Source organism: Aquarana catesbeiana, linkage group LG01, assembly GCF_042186555.1.
Source record: "Aquarana catesbeiana isolate 2022-GZ linkage group LG01, ASM4218655v1, whole genome shotgun sequence".
NCBI classification, from domain to species: Eukaryota; Metazoa; Chordata; class Amphibia; order Anura; family Ranidae; genus Aquarana; species Aquarana catesbeiana.
Genome location: NC_133324.1, coordinates 372,498,183 through 372,519,828, shown reverse-complemented (window position 1 = coordinate 372,519,828; position 21,646 = coordinate 372,498,183). Strand labels below are relative to the sequence as shown.

Sequence of the window (21,646 nt, the reverse complement as noted above, 5' to 3'; positions counted from 1 at the left end):
CATCAGTTTGGTTTATTCCATATTTTAACTCTTCAAATGCATGCAATGGTATGTACTTATTCAATAATATTGTGGTGTGGAAGTCCAAAAATCAAGGAAAAAAACATCGTAGGGTCTCCCCCAGTACATACCAGGCTCTTCGGGTCTGGTATGGACTTTAAGGGGAACCTTACACCAAAATTTAAAAAAAAATTGACGTGGGGCCCCCCAAAATCCATACCAGACCCTTATCCGAGCATGCTGCCTGGAGGTCATGATGGGGGGGTGAGCGAGCAACCCCATACCAGGCCACATGCACTCAACATGAGGAGGGCCTCTGCCCGACAACCCTGGCCAGTGGTTGTCGGGGCTGTGGGCGGGGGGTTTATCGGAAGGGGACCCCCAGATCCCAGCCCCCCATGTGAATGGGTATCGGATACATTGTACCCCTACATATTCACCCAAAAAAGTGTCAAGTAAAAATGACAGTTAACATTTTTGAACAATTCCTTTATTTGAAAAATTTTTTTTAAAAGTTACGCTATGTAAATCCATCTTCGATCACAGCACCGACAACCCAAGAAAAAAAAAAAATGGAAAAACTCTGCCTCGATGGGAGGCATCCCACTGACTGCAGTCTTTTTGCACTGACAGCTCTTCCTTTTTGCACTGACAGCTCTTATATATGATCCTAACCCCTTCTGACATCATGTGACATAAGAGGGGTGGAGTCACCCATTGACGTCACCGGATGGCCCCTCCCTGAGCTATATAACAGCTGTCATCGCAAAAAGGCTGCAGGCGTGGGGATGCCTCCCATCGCGGCTGAGTTTTTCCGTTTTTTTTTTTTTTTTGTTCTTGGGTTGTCGGCACTGTGATCGAAGATGGCGTTACATCACGGGACATTTTATTTATTTTTAAATAAAGTACTTATCCCAAACTGTCTCCTGTCATTTTTTACTTTTTTGACACTTTTTTTGGCAAATGAGTAGGGGTACAATGTACCCGATACACATTCACATGGTGGGGCGGGATCTGGGGGTCCCCTTGTTAAGGGGGGCTTCCAGATTCTGATAAGCCCCCCCTCCCGCATACCTTGAGCTCTGTGGAGACATCTGAGCAGACCACCAAGCCATTGTGCTAAGTATGCTGAGCCCTGCATAATAGTGTAGTATGATTAAAGAATGAACATAAATAATTACCCCTTTATATTCACCTGAATAAAAAAGAAAAAAACAACATATAGGTAACCTAAATGTTCAATACATGCAAGTTTACAGAATAGCAGACATTACTCTGTAATAATCATTCATAACAGCATTCATTAGCAAAAGAAGGAAAAAAATAGGAATATTAATTGCAATATACTGTACATCAATAGATGCACACGAGGTAAGGCACATCTCATATAAAAAAATGTTTCTTTCACATACATGGATCATGGTTGCACTGCAATGCTGTATAACAACTTAGTAAAAGTTGGCACTTGCATGTCCGCGGAATCACTAATTAGCGCTGATTTTGAATTTACTAACGTATGCTTGCTGCTAATAGTGCTCTTTTTCATTCGCACATACGCCTGTTGACATTTTAATGGTCCAAGAATATAGGGTCAATATTAGCTTGATCTAGTCTACGCGTTTTGACTTATAACTGAAAATGGGGAAGAAAGATAATTTTCACGTTTATGAAAAAAACATAAAAATTATATTTATATCTACAAAATGACATATATTATACCCAAAAGAACAAAAAAGAAACCATCAAATAGTTATATCACATTGAATGATATAAGTGGGTACACCTGAGCGTAAGAGAAATTATGTTTATGGCTAAATTTAAGGCATCAATCATACCTTTCATAAGCGTATGCAGCTCATGTGGGCATCATCACTGATTAAACATAGGTGTCCTAACTTTGTATACTTAAAGGTTCAAGGTGTACTAAAGTCTGATGCTTCTAGTATGGTGTGCATATGAGGGGAACTTATTTTTAATAGTCATATTAAATATAATGTGCACTTTTTATATGTTTTTGCACATTCGGTATGTTTAAACTAGCTTTTGAGATTAACATCAAGGTTTAGCTACACAATTTTGGAAACCCTAGACTTTAGTTAAAAATTTGCATTTTTATATAAAATCTTCGATCTGCAGTGGTATTTGGATAATAAGAATATTATCCGTTAAGGATTTTTTTTATCTTTTAAGGGGATAAAATTAACATACTGTATATCAATAGACCCAAGAAGGTCAGTACACTGTACATATTTGGTAAATTTTGCATTTTATCCTAAGGATAATACTGAAGGGAATGGAAACATCAGTTGCATAGGGAGGACGGAGAAATTTCATTTAGTATAGTAAAAGCTTACTTCTTAGGATAAGCATGATTGAAGTGTAAATAAATAACATTCAAATGAACGATTTTCCTGCACTCAATGGCATCCATAGTTACAATTACTGATGTATCATATAGGAATATTTAGATCTGGTAGAAACTGGCTACAGCTGCCCTGATAATGATATTCTATTGATATTCCCAGAATCTTTATGAGGCTGAAATGGATATATTTTCAGTCTTGTTGCTATGTAATTATGAAATAAGGACTCAGCAGCCGTTATTATTTTGACTGTTGAGTTCTTACCTGCCCTTTTAAGTAGTCTCATGATTAAATATATCAAGTTTTCTGTTGATATACATTATTTATTTTATTTTTTTTTTAATTTATTTCAGGTACTTATATAGCGCCGTCAATTTACGCAGCACTTTACATATACATTATACATTCACATCAGTCCCTACACCCTCAAGGAGCTTACAATCTAAGGTCCCTAACTCACATTCATACATACTAGGGCCAATTTAGACAGGATCCAATTAACCTACCAGCATGTCTTTGGAGTGTGGGAGGAAACCGGAGTACCTGGAGGAAACCCACGCAGACACAGGGAGAACATGCAAACTCCAGGCAGGTAGTGTCGTGGTCAGGATTCGAACCAGCGACCCTTCTTACTGCTAGGCGAGAGTGCTACCCACTACACCACTGTGCTGCCCATAATTCCTAACACACTTGTGTAAACCACCTATACGTTTCTCATACATAGCAAGTACGGCCAGTATCAATGAATCTGCAAGCTGGGAAGACATATCTCAGCTTTCAGAACAAGAAGCAAGTAAAAGGATAAAGACTGCTGAGGAAGAGATAAAATCCATGCATGACACTAAAACATGGACACTTATAGAACTACCACCAGGTAGGAAAGCCATAGGCTGTAAATGAACTTTTAAAGTAAAATACAATGCAGATGGCACAATTGAACGGTACAAAGCAAGACTAGTAGCCAAGGGCTATTCTCAAAAATACGGAGAGGACTATGATGAGACGTTTGCACCAGCAGTCAAGCACACTACAATACGGACTTTGCTGACAGTAGCCGTCATAAGGAAAATGCAAGTAAAACATTTTGATGTGAAAACCGTGTTTCTACATGGCGATTTAACAGAAGAAATTTACATGGAACAGCCGCCAGGATTCCAAGATGAACAAAAGTCAGACCTAGTGTGCAAATTTTGCAGGAGTATATATGGTCTAAATCAAGCAGCCGGAGTTCGGAATATAAAAATAAATGAGGTGCTTACACATCAAAACTTCTAAGAAGTAAAGCAGACCCCTACTTATACACAAAGAGATTGGCAAATAGATGGGTCTATATGCTTATTTATGTGGATGATATCCTGATTTGCTTTGAGCAAAAAGGGGATGAAGCCGAAATAATGAAAAAAAAAAATCAGCACTTTGACACCAAAGACCTTGGCAACATAAAGAATTACCTCAGCATCCAGATCGAGAGAGAGGAAGATGGCAGCTTTCTTCTGAACCAAAGGCACAAAATACAAGAAATAATTGAAATATTTGGAATGGAAGATGCCAAACCAGTAAAGTCTCCCATGGAAACCAACTACCTAAAGGAGATGAATTGTCAAGATAACCCATTACCTACTAATACTAAATACAGGAAAGCAATAGGAAACTTGCTGTACCTTACCACTGCTACAAGGCCGGACATTGCAGCAACTGTTGGAATCCTATGCAGAAAGGTTTCTATGACAAGTAAAAAGGACTGGAATGCTGTAAAGAGAATAATTTGCTATCTTAAAGGGACTTCGCACTACAAGTTAAAGTTGCCAGCAAATGCTGAAAGCACCTTAAGGGGATATGTGGATGCTGACTGGGCAGGAGACATCAGTGACAGAAAATCTACCAGTGGATACTTATTCTTTCTGTCAGAAGGTGCCATCAGTTGGACTAGTAAAAAGCAACTCTGTTACACTGTCGTCTACTAAAGCAGAATACGTTGCTGAAGCGCAGGCAAGCCAAGACGTTATATGGCTGAGACAGCTATTAACAGACTTGGGTCAACCACAGTTGGGACCAACAGAAATCTATGAGGACAATCAAGGATGCCTTGTACTTGCGCACATGGAAGGAGTTAATTCAAGAACCAAGTACATTGATGTGAAGTTTCACTTTCTTAGGGATCTTCAAGAGCAAGGTCTTCTTGAGTTACTTTATTGCCCAACCGAGGATATGACAGCAGATATCCTTACAAAGCCCCTGTCCGCTGAAAGACATTCAAGGCTTACAAAGAAGATGGGTTTAACAGACTAAGCCTTAGCTGTTGAGAAGGGGTGTTGGAGATACAATAACTTTCAGCTTAGCCTATTGACTACAGTTCAAAAACAGGACACTAGATGTCGCTAATGCTCAGTGATATGATATGCTATGCATTTTTCTATGATGTGTTGTATTTCCTATACATAGTGTTGTACTTGTTGGTTTCTTTTTCCTGTCTGTGTTCTTTCTTACCATGAGAGGTGACATCTTTGCTAGTGTGGTAATGTTACAATAAAGAAGCCAGTTCCTGTTACTCCACAACGTCTGATCTGAATTGACTCCGCCGCACCTAGCAATCGTACTCTGCAACATTACTTTGCAAAATAATATGATTTTTGTCTGCAAAATTCCTTTATTTGGAGTACTTTACAAGACATGGGATAGTTTTCTGAAACACTAAGTTATCAGGGTGCTTCAGGGGAATTAGACACTAGCAAAACAAAAGTAAAAAAAGGAAAAGTTTTGCGCTAGGTGCTAAATAAAAAGTGATAATATTAATAAGTGAAATAAAACGTGAAGGAGATCCTGCGGCTAAGCACTATATCTCCAATACAAGGGCACATAGAAAAATTTTTGTCAAAAAGAGTAGTGCAGCGCTGGATTAATGACAAAATGAACAAATGTGTGGTTATGCGCATATAGATTAATTTGACCAAAAAAAAATAGTTAAACCATTAGATTCAACCTATAATAATAAAGAAGACCAACAAGTGATAATGGCTAGTAAAAAAACTATACCATACAAGGTGTGTGGGCGATGAAGACACAAATACAAATATATAAAACAAAGTTCATAAATGTGATGAATTTGAAGAAACAAATCCACAGATAAGCCAATGCAGAGTTCGTTGTGTGTTCCACCGCTAGTACAGCCCGCCACCAGATGATAAAAATTGGAGGCTCACCAGAGAGCCTGCGACCGCCCTTACTCAGGGGGGTCAAAACAGGCTTAGTAGTGGAAGATAGACTCCTGGAGATGTCCCACAATAGATTCCATGGGTCTCCTTCTCAGGCAGCTGATCAGCAGTAGCCAGGGCACAAATGCAGAGGAAATGTTCCCAGGGGCGCTTCCAATCCTTCCTCCCAAAAAGATCAAGCGAGGTGAACCACAGATCCCAAAAAAAGAGAAGGGGACTCCAATAGTGTAGATAAACTATGACCGTTTGGTTTATTGAATAAAATAGTAATTAAGAGCAATTACAGCAAAGGTAACAAAAATAGAAACTCCTTCGCCGTTTAAAATAGGATCCTAGTAAGGGCGGTCGCAGGCTCTCTGGTAAGCCTCCAATTTTTATCATCTGGTGGCGGGCTGTACTAGCTGTGAAACACACAACTTCGAACTCTGCATTGGCTTATCTGAGGATTTGTTTCTTCAAATTCATCACATTTATGAACTTTGTTTTATATATTTGTATTTGTGTCTTCATCACCCACACAGCTTGTATGGTATAGTTTTTTTACTAGCCATTATCACTTGTTGGTCTTCTTTATTATTATTATAGGTTGAATCTAATGGTTTAACTATTTTTTTTGGTCAAATTAATCTATATGCGCATAACCACACATTTGTTCCCTTTGTCATTAATCCAGCGCTGCACTACTCTTTTTGACTAGCAAAACAAAGCCCAGTATAACCTCTAATGCTCCCATCATGCCTAATGAGAGTAGATCATAGGAACAGAGTCCTGTGTATCATAATGTACACCAAGAAAAAGATTTTGCAGTTAAGACAAAAATACAGTTTTCTTAGTTGTACTTTACGGGACATACTATATATTCTGTAAAGCTGGAACATTCAAAAGCAGTTCCAGTGAAGGGTGGGCAACAGCACACCCAAGGCTAATAGACAGCAGCAGCTCAAGAGAGCCTACACAGGGCTGGTGTCACCATTAGACGGGACAAGCAGCTGCCTAGGGCACCAGGATGGAGGGGGCAGAAAAATCCTTGCAGACAGTGACCCCGAACCGCTCGCTGCTATCACACACCCCACTGCACTGAGGGAGCGGAGTCTGTGTGGGCAGCTGTAGAGGAGCGTCTTCTCCCCCAGGCACCATGACCGACGCAGTGTGGAGATGGGGAGCGGCTATACCTCTCTAGCTCCGGCGCTCCACAGCCTCTGTCAGCCTCTCATAGTGACACAGTGAAAGCGGGTAAAGCAAGCTTGCACAGGAGTCGGGCTGTATCCTGTCTCCACTATCCTCCTAACCTCTCCCTCACTCTTCTGCTTTTCCTATCCGATACTCTGCCTCCCATTTGTGCTCACCCAACCCCGCACACACTACAGCCACTTGCATGCCACGCACTTGCTCTGTGCTGTGAGAGGAGTTCTGTGAACAGATGAGCAGCACTTTTCAAACAAAAGCTGCCACAGCCCTGAGGGATACCAGACTGAATGGGGGAGACACAATTGGTGAGTGAGACTTCCATCCCCCAGAATAACCCGCTCTGTTCCCACACCTTTGTGCTATGCACCTTCTTCCCCCTGCCCCCTCTTTTTCTTCCCTCTCTCTCCCCCTCCTCTCTCCCCTGCTCTCTCTCTCCCCCTAGGCTAGGGCCTAGCCTGTCTATATACTACCCTAGCCTGTCTATATACTGCCCTAGTATGTCTATATACTGCCCTAGCCTGTCTGTATACCACCCTAGCCTGTCTATATACTACCCTATACTGTCCGTATACCACCCTAGTGTCAGAAACCATGAAATCAGGCTGAGACAGAAGTACAGTTAAATCACACTTGTTTAATAATAAAAGTAAAAAGAACAAACATAGTCAAAACATAGCCAAAGTTCGGTAGCTGGAACGGATAGTCAGCCAAGCCAGAAGTCAGGGATCAATGTAGAGGAACAGAAAGCAGGATCTGGAGCCAGAAGGGATCTCAGCAAAGCAAGTCTTGAAAAGGATCGAAGGAGAACATTTCAGTGATGTTGACCAAGGCGAAGGCAGAGCTCCTCTGGACTGGACGGCTTAAGTAGGCAGGACTGACAAGCAGGATATCATCAACAGCTGGGTAATTGTGGAGAGAGATGGGAGCTGGCAATTAGTGGACAGCTGAGCGGCCAGCTCAGAGAAGGAAGAGCTGAGCCCAGCCCTGATGCCTAGCCTGTTTGTATACTGCTCTAGACTGTCAATATACTACCCTAGCCTGTCCGTATGCTACCCTAACCTGTCCGTATACTGCTCTAGCCTGTCCGTACAACTATGCAAGTAAGGATAGACAGTAGAACATCTATAAAAGCCAGTGACTGAAAAGCGGGGTGGTAAAACAGTCCCTAGGACAGAAGATCTGACAATTTAATAGGATCCATGAGTCAGCCAAGAGCCTGATAAGCCCACCTGGGCCTGTTCAGTGCAATGAGAATCACTAGAATGCCCCCCATATCAATCCTATAATGCAGACATGGAAGGTGTTTTAAAAGAGGAAAGACATGAATAAGGTTGATCTGATCCCACAGAGTCACAAGGGCATCCACTGCATAGGGCGGAGGATCACAGAACCATGAGAAAACCTGTCCAATTTGTTGTTAAACCTGGAAGCCAGGAGATATACTTACAATGTCATCCAGAATTAGTTTGACAACATTAAGAGGGGTGGAGGTGGAGACCGAAATGATAGTTTGTAGCCAGTAGCGTCACTAGGGGGGCCAGAGGGGGCCCTGACCCCCCAACATTATACTGTGCCCCCCAATTAAAGAGACTTATGGTTTGTATTTGGGGTGGGTGCTCGTGGCCCCACACATTGCTCTGGCCGCTGCTGGAATAAGTCAGGCTCTCCTGACAGCGTCCCTGTCAGCTCCTGCGGGGGATTTCTCCCCCTCCCTCTACTCACTGACTCTCTGTATAATATGAGCGGCGCTTGCACAGCCACGGCCAACTGGATCTGCTACCTCCCCCTGTTTCCTCATTGGCAGGGAGGAGAGCGAGTTCCACCACTGTGGGGGGTCCCAAGCCTCCCGTGATCTCAGTGACAGCTTGAAAAAACAGACTGATTTCTCCCATCTACAGGACAGAAGAATCAGCCTGTAAGTTCCAAGGCTGAGCCGCGTGTCTATGATGACACTCTTACACAGCCCAGCAACCCCGCCCCCCCCACTCCCCTCACGGAATGGGAGAGCAGAGAGGAATACAGCTCCTCCTCCTCTTCCTCCTGTGTCTTCCAGTCCCGCCCACACGATCCCCGGCGTGCAGCTATGCCTGAAAGAGAGGGGATGTGTGGGCAGGAAATATGAAAATCACCAGCTGCAGAGGTTTCCTGGTTGTGTCAATGATTCCTGTCTGAGCCTGGATCTGTGGGTGAGTGTACACTGCAGTACACTGTGATCAATGAACTGTCCCTATCTCCCTAACCCCCCCCATTTGTCTCCCTCCCCCCCTCCTGTTCTTCCAGGACCTTCACAAACTTTCAGTTTCAGTTAGGCTGACAATTTATAATACATGTCACAAAATTAACATGCTGGTTTGAGAATGAGATATGCAGTAAATCATTTGTTAGAGTACACGCAGGCGCAGTTAGTTAGTTATTTTTTTTAGGTATTCTTAACAACGTAATTTTCATAAGGGTTATGTGCTTTTTGCTGTGCACATGCGCAGTAGTCAGTCAAGCATTGTGCCAGCCATACAATGTCATTTTCGTAAGTGGTTGCCGATTTCTGGCGCGCGCATGCACAGTAGGCGGTTGAACATTGTTCCAGCCATACAATGTAAGTTTCGTAAGTGGTCACTGATTTCTGGCATGCGCAGTAGGCGATCAAGCATACTGCAAGGCACATTCGTCTGTGTAACGACGTCAGCCACTGAAGGCAGGTATGACATGTTGAGCATGTGCAGTGCAGGCGATTTGCCCATACAGCTGATTATACATCACAGGAAGTGACGCAGGTTGCAGATTCTGCCAGGTTGAGCAGTTTGTCACAACACCAGTACAAATTTCTTTCCTGCAACCACAGATTGCAGGAAAGAAATGTGCATGATTCCCCCATCAACACAGTCAGTGGTGACAGGGGAATCCCTCCCGCCCAGCAATTCTCCCGACAAACAGTGATTATCACTAGCGGCTACAGCGACCGCTAATGATAATCATAAGAGTATCCAGCAGGCTGGTTGTACCCAAGTCGATCGATCAACTCGGTACATTCAGCCTGCCATTAGTGGTTCAAATGTCAGCCAGTTCCTGATAAACCGGCCAAGATTTAAACTATCTATGGCTGGCCTTAGCTCTTAGGCAGCCCATACATTGATCACTTTTTTTCATTCAACTATTAGGTTGAATGAAAAAAAAAAGTTCCAATTCCCCCATCTACACATTCCAGGTGGATGGGGGAATCCTCCCACTGTGGACCTGCGGCAGAACTACCAGGATTGCTGTCCTGTCATGGCTATTGATAGCGCTTGTCTCTGTCTCCATGGCAGTGACTGCAGCACATTTGGACCCAGTGCTGATTACTTTATGGGGCTGTTGGGCTCATGCACAGGAGGGCCAGCACAATTGGTTGTCAAGAATGGGCTCAGGTGTGTTTGAAATCCCATGTGACTGATCCCACCAGGAAACCGACACTCCACACGGCTAATCACAGGCAGCGAGACATTTCCCGGTTCGCAGCTGCACAGATCAGGAAATGTCTCACTGCCTGTGATTAGCGGTGTGCAGTGTCGGCTTCCTGGCAGGATCGGGCAGGTGGGATTTCAAACACGCCCGAGCCCATGTCTAATGGTTGTAGACAGTGGAGCTCCCTGCAGGTTGCTCAGCATCAGTGGAGCCTTCTCTGACATACTGATTGGTATGCAATCCAGGTGATGCTCCTAGTCAAATCTAATGTTAAATATGATGAAAGCTTACTGGCATGGAAATCACATGGCTGCTGAACATATGGTTGGATATATATACACACACACTGTAGATATATATGTGATTTTACTCTTGATTCTAATAAATACTGTGTTTATCAGATCTGACTGGGAGCATCACCTAGATCACACCCCAATTGGCTTGTCAACAAAGAAGGTCATACAACATTACTGCTGCTAGGTGACCAGCTGGGGGCTCCGCTCTCTACAACCAATAGTGCCAGCCTTCCCCTGCATGCACCCATGTCACCAGCACTGGGTCCTAATAGACTTCCGCCACTGCCAAGGAGACAGACGCCAGACCAGCACTGTCAATAGAAGAGGCAGAACAGCAAAAGGAGGCTGGGGAATCCCACAGTGGCAGAACACCAAGGCCCAGTAGCAAGTGCTACCTTTGTAACCCTGGCAGTTTTCCCACTGCTTTGGACCCTTATATTTTCCTGGTGTGCTGGTAACATATCTCTTGTTTTCTGCCACCCTGGGGGATCCCAATACAGTAAGAAGGGGGCTCACTTCAACTCATGTGAAAGGGTCCTATTGCGGGATCGTAATAAAGGGCCCCAAGATATATATAATTGCATTTTATAGTTGGCCCCTACTTTTGTCCCTGTGCCCCCCTAAATATGAAAGCTGGAGACGTCACTGTTTGTAGCCCCCAGTAATATTGTTTCGGCCCCAAGTGTGTAGGCAGCTAGAGGTTACTGCTGCCCCAGTGGGAAGTTAGAGATTAACAGAAATTCCTGGGTTTATCTTGGCGGTTTTTACAGGTCTCCCGCTTCGGTCCTGTGCGCTATAAAGGACCCGAATCCTGGGGGGAGATTCCACAAACATAGAGAAAGAGGTTCTACCTGATGCCATTACCTTGGTCTGGATGGCCTATATCCTGTTGAAGCCAGAGCTAGACTCCAGACATGGACCCAATATTTGACTTTTGCTTGAACACGTATGCTGGGGCAGCTACAAGCCTGTAGTTATGGATTAGGAACATTAAGAAATGTTTGCACTTTATCTTAGACTGTCAATTGTCTCTGTCATCATGTTAACTCATTCTTCAAGTAAAATGTTTGAAATGCTACCCTTGCCTGGTCTGAAGTTACTAAAGGGGTGCAAGGTAAGTAACCGGCACGTATAGCTATCACCCAGGTCATTGAAACGCATAGGGGTATGAAGATAATGCTGTAAGAGATACAGTGTAAAGATATAACGATGCTAGAGATACAGTGTGAAGATACAGTGGTTACCAAAGGTAACAAAAGTTTCTCTAGCAGTCATTAGGCATGTACATGTGGTAGGTAAGCGCCTAGCATAGCCCAGAAGAGCCTCTCATGTGACCCTATGCATGGCGCCTAATTAGGAGGCAAACATAGAGGATGTGATGACCACCCCATCACCCTATCCTTACAAGTGTCTGAAATGTCCTGGGGCCAGATGGCTGTAAAGGCCAAAAAATGTCCCTCACTTTTACAAATGAGAAGTACTTGCCTCTGCACTTGGTGTTCTTGGGAGGCCCAGGCTTATGGTGAAACTGGGATCCAGGCTTAATTTTGGAAGTCTGAAGGGAAAAGAAACACTTTTTGTTTTGGGAGCTGGGACTTTTGCTGTTGCAGTTTTATCTTCTTTTTCTTGGGGCAAGGGGTACTTTTCCCAATGTGATTTCTTTGATAAAGATGTGCAGGGATTTTCCAGAAAGGCATTACCTGGTGAAAGGCACCCTCCAGTGATACTTTTTGCACTTGAGCGCTGAAGACCAAAATTTAAGCCAGAGGGTCCACTGCATTTGAACCAAACAGAAGCCCATTGTTACGTACCTGGTAGAGATGGGGTTGACTAGGGCTTCCCTTACACCTCTTGCCCAATACCCCCTGGATTTGGAGACAGTGTGTAGCAGGTAACAGAGTGGCATGATGCCTGTAGTGGGTCCAGACACCATTGGAGATCGGGGACAGTCTGGGAACTGCTCTGTTGCTGAGGACCAGGACTGCACAGGTCTGCGCAGGAAACTGGTATGCAGGATGGGAAGCTAAACGTGCAGTTGCATGGGGAAGAGCCAACGTCAGGATGGGCCATGTTCAAAACAGTTGAGCAGCAGAGGTACCAGTTTAGAAGAAGTAGGAGCAAGGTCAAAGTCCAAGCCAAGATGGATAACAGCGCCAGGGGCCATTCTACAGAAGTTTTGCATTTTGCCATTTTTTTTTTTAAAGCCCAGTGTGCATGAACCCTCAGTCACAAAAGGCAGTGGTGGAGAATTCTTTCCAGTATGAATCTGGCGCCCTTCCCGGGCTGTGGCTTGAGCACCCTCTCTGAGCCTGCACAGTCTCCTTTTTAGGTTATGCTCACTGCCAATTCATGAGCCATTTTGGTACACACATGCACACCTGGCTAAGCTTCTCTTGCCTTCTCCTCACTTGCACATGTCATCCTCTGGGACATGCTCCTGCTGACTTCAGTGAGGTCATGACCAGAGCAAAGCAAGAATGTACATGCATATTCATTTCTGTCTATGTATGCAATTTACAATGAGCCAAAGAGAAAGTGTGTATGTATACATTGCTTCTTTTTTCAATAATTAAACTAATGAAATAAAAATGAATGTGCTTCAGTTAATTAGAAGCAAGACACTTTCAAAGGTTAAGTGCAAATTAATAATCAATAGTAATAGGTACGTGACAAGCTTCTCGGGTTACTCATAGTAACTGAAAGCACGTCCTGCAGTACAAAATTGCATATAATCATCTTTATATTACTAAATGTATTAAATTAGGATACCAATGGGAATTATTGCATGCTTTTGTGCCGAAAAGTGCTTTATGTTAATGACCTATAATTTTAAATGTTACATTTTTTGAATGTCCATTGTATTTTTTCTTCTATTTTAACTCTGATGTTTATATACATCTCTCTGCTAGGTAGATATAAATACATGAGCTTAACAGGGTGGGTGCTCCTCTTCTTTGTAGTGCACTTATTGTGCTTAGTTTGATTTGTTTGTTAACATGTTTTCCTCTACAGTGAACTGAGTGTTATACTATTTTTGTTTGTAGTTGTAAATGTTTAAGTTGGCATGTATGAAAACTAGCATTAAAGGTAGAACTTAAAGTGGATGTAAACCCAAATTTTTTTTTTTATCATACTGTAGAGTATAAGATTTGCTATCATTTGAGCCCAGTCTTGCCACACAGAGTTAATCCATCTCTGAGCAATCCTCTTGTATTGTTCAGTGAGACAATTCTTGACAAACTGAGAAAAACTTTGTCAAATCCTCCCCCTTGCTGTGAATGACAGGTGATTTACATCTCATGCATTAGCCTAAGAGACATGTAGTATTTTTAAATTCCCTCCCCCACTCCTTTCTTCAGCAGCTCTGCAAGGATTGGCTGTTCCACACCTCACCATGATTTGGCATGCTGAAGTCATGTGGTTACTTTCCTGTCTTTTCACTGGATGTTAGAGATCATAGCAGAAGTTCAGTGTAAGAAATACACAGGGGAGTGTAGAGGTGGGCGGGGAGTCTACTGACATCACGACTCCACCCACCGAGCTCCAGACAACAGACCCACCCACAGAATATGCAGTTTTTCAGGTCTAATAACAGACAGAGGGGAGACATTTGACAGATAAAGATACATGCAGGAGGCATGTAAATCCTTATAGATAACCCCTATGGCAGTAGTTTAGAAAGGATGACATTGGGTTTACATCCACTTTAAAGGACTCAGCCACTCACTTTCTTCTCCTTTTTAAGGGCTTATCTTGCCCAATTTTAGTAAACAAAAGTTCAGAAACATCATAATCCCCATGCAGGGGTGTTCAGAATTTGTCTACCATCGAAAATAAACAAAAATCTAGCCCTTCTGGCTTGCACTTGCAGCACTACCGCTCTGGCCTTTCACAGACCGCTCTCTTACCAACATTTGGACCATACACTTAGCTGCCCCTTTGCTGCTCTAGCTCCTACCTCTCTCCTAGGTCGAGCCCTCCTGACTCCTTCTCTGTCTGCCCGGGTGGAGCCCAGAACTATGGTCAGATCACTACTAAAAGCCCTGCACACACCTGTGCAATCAGTGTTGGCTGCTCACAAAATCTGGCCCCAGAACTAGAGTTTTCACCCCCCCCCCACCCCAAATCTCGGGGGTTCCAGGTCCCAAAACTGATTTTTCTAAACAATGAGGAAACTGAAGAACAAGTTTCCCCCTAATTAAACAAACACCCCGGAGCCCCTCAACCTGCCTGGTTGAGAATCCTGGGTTAATACCACCCTGGTGGGGTTCCACACTGCCACAATTATAAACCCAAGAAACCGCAATTGCCATGTAGAGAGACACAGGGAATTCTTGTCATAATTGGAACTGAAAAGTATGCATATTTTCTCTAAGGCCTCATTCACATGAGCAACACCTACCTGTGTTCAATACAAGTTGGTAGCTGAAAAGGATATCTTCAGTAATTGAGTGCACTACACAGCACCAGTGTTCTTGCAGTGTGCGATAGATTGTAGCAGACCCTTACAAATGCAAAACTGAGTAGGAGTAGGGACTCGAGAGGTCAATTCAATATTTTCCCTTTCAACTTTAAGAGTGGCTGTCAGGATCCAGATCTGAACCTAGAACTGCTGTGGTGTCTGGCTGTGTTTCTTCTCAAGTGCCACCAGGGATGCTGAATAATAAAAAATTTTAACTTGCACTGAATGGTGAAAAAACAGTGAAAAAGAAAACTAAAGCGGCTGCCACACACAAAGTGCTACTCACTAGAAATGTAAAATTATGAAAATGTGGCGCTCGCTAATGTTATTAAACATGTGTAGATGAGTGCAGATGTGAATATACAAAGCAAAAAACATGTAAATAAAGTCCAAATAAATGTGCTGAATGTTCTGATCCGCAATGGGAAAAAACTTTTGAAGTGCAATGGACCACAGACGCTCCAGGACTTTTCAGGTGCAGAAACGCCACCCCCACATGTGTCCCCACTCACCAAATGGCAATGACCCCCAGCTTTGCAGTCTTATGTGATGGTATCCAGAGAAGCTCAGGAGTGGTGTTGTGCACATCAGATCAAAGGAAAGTTTTTTTTTCCCATTGCGGATCACAACATTCAGCACGTTTATTTGGACATGTTTTTTTGCTTTGTATATTCACATCTGCACTCATCTACACTTGGTTACACATGTTTAATAACATTTGCGAGCGCCACATTTTCATAATTTCACCAGGGATGCTGGACAGCTCCCTTTCTAATTCCTTGGACAACCTTGCTTTTGTGTCTTTTTTTTTTCTAGTGAACCTTGAATCCTTTGCTCATCCCATGAACTTCCTGATTTAAGCCATGCCTCTGCACTTTCTTAATGTGCTCCTCTCCCCTATCTTGCTTCTTTGGTTCCTGCTGCAATCCATATCTTCACAACCTTTTTTTTACTAACCTTTGGCTTGCTCCTGGACTACGCTTCCACTTGATCCCAACCTGCAACCATTTGTCACCGACCTTTGGCTTGTTTCTTGATTATGCTTTCACTTGATGCCAACCTGCAATCACTTGTTACCGACCTTAGCCTTCAGAGTCCCATTTGTTCTAGACTATATCTAGACCCGTGCCCTCATCTCTTGATGGAGAAAGAAAGCATGAATGACTGCCAGCTTGAATTGTCCCCCCTGAAATACTAGTCTGACACTGGGGGGGTTCTGCTAGGTCAACCCAAAATACTCTTTGAAGGTAAAAAGACTCTACTTGTAATTACTAGCAATAACCTCACATTATTGTTTACCAGGTAAACAAGCAACCATTCTCCATGAATACCCCATCAAGTCTAATTACCATCATTAAATACATTTTATACTATTCCTTTCAAGACTGATCAGGAAAATCTATATTTTACAATCCCCTGCAAGTAACTCTTCTGGCCCTTTTGATATGTAAAATGCAGCTTGAATGCCATTGCCAGCTGTGTTTGGCCATAAATCATAGCCTACAGTAAACACCTATGTACATAATATAAACAAAAACTGTATATGTTTATAAAAAATTATCCAGTGTGTGTTTCCTGAAGAGGTTAAGCCGCAGGCAAGGGAGGCTTAAAAGGCAGCAGGATGAAATCCACACCTATGTCAGGGAGGAAGTGTGGAGTAGCTTGCAAGCATTAAGCAAGGGTGAACACTTTCAGAACTGAGACACTTATTGCTAAATCTCTGAGGCCTGCCTGACACCCTGAAACATGGAGGAACCCTAAACCCAGTGTGGGACCAAGAGATTGATGGTGTCCAGTTGTATGGTTCCCTTTTCCACTAGAACTCTGAGCTGTTTGTTTGACTTAGGAAGGAAGTTATTTGTTTACCTGTTTTGGTGGAACTAATAAAGAACATTTCTGCAAATGCAGTTGCAGATTTGGTCAGATTGAATAGTGTCCTCAATACTGAGAAATACAGGCATATCCTTATCCGTCATACCATACTATCAGGGAGGTTTGTGATTGGCCCAAAACTTATTCTACAGCAGGACAAGGACCCCGAAACTTACCGCCAATGTCATTAAGAACTACACTATATTACCAAAAGTATTGGGGCACATGAACTTTAATGGCATCCCAGTCTTATGCCCTGTACACACGATCAGATTTTCCGACAACAAAACCATGGATTTTTTTCCGAAGGATGTTGGCTCAAACTTGTCTTGCATACAAATGGTCACACAAATGTTGTCGTAAATTCCAAACGTCATGACGTACAACACGTACGACAGGACTATAAAAAGGAAGTTCAATAGCCAGTACGCCACCCTTTGGGCTTCTTCTGCTAATCTCGTGTTTATCTCATGTTAGTAGAAGTTTGGTGAGAGACGAGTCGTGCTTTTCAGTTTGTTATTGCTTGTTAGTTTGTGCTGTTGTCAGTTCATTCCTGTCTTTCAGTACGTTCTATTTAACCACTTTAGTACCGGCGTATTGTCAAATGACGGCCGCAGATGGGATCTCCCATCCTGGGTGGCCGTCATATGATGTCCTGGGCTTCCCGGCCATCTAGGGGGAATGCGCACCCGCCGCGTTGCTCGGGACCCGGTGCATATGCCCTGCGGCCACGATGCCAGGTGAAAGGAGACCGATCTGTGTTCCCAGTACAGAGGAACACTGATCGGATATTAGTTCACGACTGGAATCTCTCCCCAGGCTCTGGGAATCATTATTCCAGAGACCTATTCTGCCATTATTCAGGTCCTGCAGAAGGACTATATTAAGGTAAGTTTTATCCTATAACATCACATTCTATGTATTTAATGTTTGCTAATGTATTTATTTCATCATTCCCTAATTACCAAGATTGTAATATGCTGTGAATGTTCTCTTTGTCCTCATGCATTGTCAGGAAAGGGTCCATCCGCTGGTAAGATCTATCATTTGGCGTGCAGTACTGAGGTCCACCAGCAGGTGTCTCTTGGCAGTTTGGAACTGTCAGGGGAGCCTTTCCTTGCTGGTGTTATGTCATTGTTGGGCCGCAGTACTGGCGTCCACCAGCAGATGGATTCTGGCAGTGTGGAGCAGACAACACTTCCTGCGCTCAGGTGTTACGTGAGGACAATTACTGGCAGTCTCATAAATACCCGGCTGATGAGTACTCTTTGCCTTGGTATCTTCTCCTTGTGCCCTGACCTTGCTTGCCTGTTACCCGATCCTGGGCCTGCATCCGACCCTGTTCCCGAGCTTATCCCGACCCAGTTCCACTTGCGTTCCTCCCCCTTCCTTACCCTACAGCCTGATCCATCCCCTCCCTGTCCTGTTGCTTCCCTGTTCCTCATCTACTGATCTCCCTGTGTATGACCTCGGCCTGGCTAACGTTTATGTTTCCGGAACATCCCTTGTTCACCTGCCTCTGCTGTGTATGACCCTGGCCTAGCTTACGTCTGTGATTCTCGTATTGCCCCTTTGCTGTATATACTATTTGTTGTTTGTGGGGTTTTGTTTGGTTGTGCACTGTTTGTATTCACCTATTTATCACCTATCTTAATAAACATCATTATTATTCATCTTACATGCATTTCTGGTTCTCCCTATGCAGTCCACATAGTCAGGTCTACTAATTCTCTGACAGTATACCAAGGCCATCCCTGACCAGACGTGGCTGCACTGGGGAATTATCCTGGTTGCTGGGCTTGCTAAAGATGGATATTAATGAAATTGTCTATTATTCTCTGCTGGAGGCAGAGGATGGTGAATATTGTTGCCAGACTTTAAAAAATTGGACCAGTGACCACTTGCTGGAAACAATCCGATCAGCTCATTTCCTAGTGGATCAGGGTCATATGTTATTTGAAGATGTTCAGCCTTTGATCCAGTTATGTGCAAAGCCAGCCCTGTCATGTATTCCCGAAGAAAGTGATTTCACTCCTCCCTTCAATGGTGACCAAGTTGAATCCCTGGTATGGTTGTTAGAGGATGATCCGGCTTTTTTCGATGAACATTATTCCTCTTGTTACCAGCAGGTGTTATCTGATTGCATTTGTTCAGTACAATCTCTGATTTAACGGGTTGTATGTGAACCAACTTTTGTTCAACCTGTGCTACAGGCATGGTCAGATCTCCTGTATTTAGCCAAGCCAAGCCCTGCCATTAGTTACTTGCCTTCCCCAGAATCTATCTCCCCGTCGCCCATGGCAACCTCAGCTACAGCCTAGTATACACAGCTTCCCACCAAGTATTATTGGTCTCTACTCACTGCACCCATCCTGCTTTCAATCCACCTGCCTCTTCCCTCGTCTTCCTTTTGCGCAGTTACATCCTTTTCTTACAGCCGTGCAGTTACCTACAAAGCTGCAGTGGCTAAACCAAAAAAGAAACAAAAGTTCTTTCCTACCCACACAATCCTGCCAGTAACCCAGTCTGCCTCCACACCGACCAACCTGCCCCAGTCTGCCTTCACGCCAGTTGAACCTGATGACCCACCTAATTCTGCCAACCCAGTGCCTGCTACCCAGCCTGACGTCCCAGTGCCTGCTACCCAACCTTACGTCCCGGTGCCTGCTACCCAGCCTGACGTCCCGGTGCCTGCCTTCCAGTCTGATGTCTCGGTGCCTGCCTTCCAGTCTGATGTCTCGGTGTCTGCCTTCCAGTCTGATGTCTCGGTGTCTGCCTTCCAGTCTGATGTCTCGGTGCCAGCTATCCAGTCTGATGTCTCGGTGTCTGCCTTCCAGTCTGATGTCTCGGTGTCTGCCTTCCAGTCTGAAGTTCCGGTGCCGGTGTCCCAGCCTGAATTTCCAGTGCCCGTGTCTGTCTGAAGTTTCGGTGCCTGTGTCTGTCTGAAGTTTCGGTGCCCGTGTCCCAGCCTGAAGTTTCGGTGCCCGTGTCTGTCTGAAGTTTCGGTGCCCGTGTCTGTCTGAAGTTTCGGTGCCAGTGTCCCAGCCTGAAGTTTCGGTGCCCGTGTCCCAGCCTGAAGTTTCGTGCCCGTGTCCCAGCCTGAAGTTTCGGGGGCCCGTGTCTCAGTCTGAAGTTTCGGTTCCCGTGTCTCAGTCTGAAGTTTCGGTTCCCGTGTCTCAGTCTGAAGTTTCGGTGCCCGTGTCTCAGTCTGAAGTTTCGGTGCCCGTGTCTCAGTCTGAAGTTTCGGTGCCCGTGTCTCAGTCTGAAGTTTCGGTGCCCGTGTCTCAGTCTGAAGTTTTGTGCCCGTGTCTCAGTCTGAAGTTTCGTGCCCGTGTCTCAGTCTGAAGTTTCGTGCCCGTGTCCCAGTCTGCTAAACCGGAGCCCATTACCCAGTCTGCTAAACCGGAGCCCGTTACCCGGCCTGTTAAGCCAGTGCCCGTTATTCGGCTTGCCGGACCAGTGCCAGGTGTCCAGCTCGCTGAATCAGGGCCCGTTACCCAGTCCACTGGGCCGGGGCCCATTACCCAGCTTGCTGAGACGGTGCCTGTGATCCAGCCTGCCCTTACAGTGCTTGCTGTTCGGCCTAATGTTCCAGTGCCTGCTGCCCAGCCCGATGACCCAGAGCTTGCTGCCCAGCCCGACGACCCGGAGCCTGCTGCCCAGCCCGATGTGCCACTGTCTGCTGCCCAGCCTGATGTGTCTACTGCCCAGCTTGAAGTGCCTATGCCTGCTGCCCAGCTCGACGACCCGGAGCCTGCTGCCCAGCCTGATGTGCCTACTGCCCAGCTTGAAGTGTCTACTGCCCAGCTTGAAGTGCCTACTGCCCAGCTTGAAGTGCCTACCGCCTAGCTTGAAGTGCCTATGCCTGCTGCCCAGCTCGATGACCCAGAGCCTGCAGCCCAGTTTGACGTCCCGGAGCCTGCTGCCCAGCCTGATGTGTCTGCTGCCCAGCTTGAAGTAACCATGCCTGCTGCCCAGTTCGATGACCCAGGGCCCACGGTCTGCCCTGATGTGCCTGCTGTTTGCCCTGATGTACCTGTTGCCCTGCCCGAAACGACTGATGCCCTGCCTTCAGCAACTGATGCCCTGCCTGAAGCGCCTGTTGCCCAGCTTGATGTACTCCCATCCCTTGTTCTGCCTGACGCCATAGACTATGGACAATTTTAACTGGTTGGAGTGTCCGGAAGCCGCTCCTTTGAGGGGGGGGTACTGTCAGGAAAGGGTCCTTCTGCTGGTAAGATCTATCATTTGGCATGCAGTACTGAGGTCCACCAGCAGGTTTCTCCCGGCAGTTTGGAACTGTCAGGGGAGCCTTCCCCTGCTAGTGTTATGTCATCGTTGGGCCTCAGTACTGGCGTCCACTAGCGGATGGATCCTGGCAGTGTGGAGCAAACAACACTTCCTGCGCTCAGGTGTTACGTGAGGACAATTACTGGCAGTCTCATAAATACCCGGCTAATGAGTACTCTTATCGCCTTGGTATCTCTCTCCTTGTGCCCTGACCTTGCTTGCCTGTTACCCGATCCTGAGCCTGCATCCGACCCTGTTCCCGAGCTTATCCCGACCCAGTTCTACCTGCATTCCTGTTACCTTTACCTTACCCTACAGCCCGATCCATCCCCTCCCTGTCCTGTTCCTTCCCTGTCCCTCATCTACTGATCTCCCTGTGTATGACCTTGGCCTGGCTAACATTTATGTTTCCGGAATATCCCTTGTTCACCTGCTTATCTGCTGTGTATGACCATGGCCTGGCTTACGTCTGTGATTCTGGTATTGCCCCTTTGCTGTATATACTATTTGTTGTTTGTGGGGTTT

General features: G+C 45.0%; 1 pseudogene; it reads left to right on the top strand.

The window, feature by feature from the left end:
- Window positions 1–3,901: 3,901 nt before the first annotated feature.
- Window positions 3,902–4,503, top strand: LOC141120080 (uncharacterized; annotated as a pseudogene).
- Window positions 4,504–21,646: the final 17,143 nt, after the last annotated feature.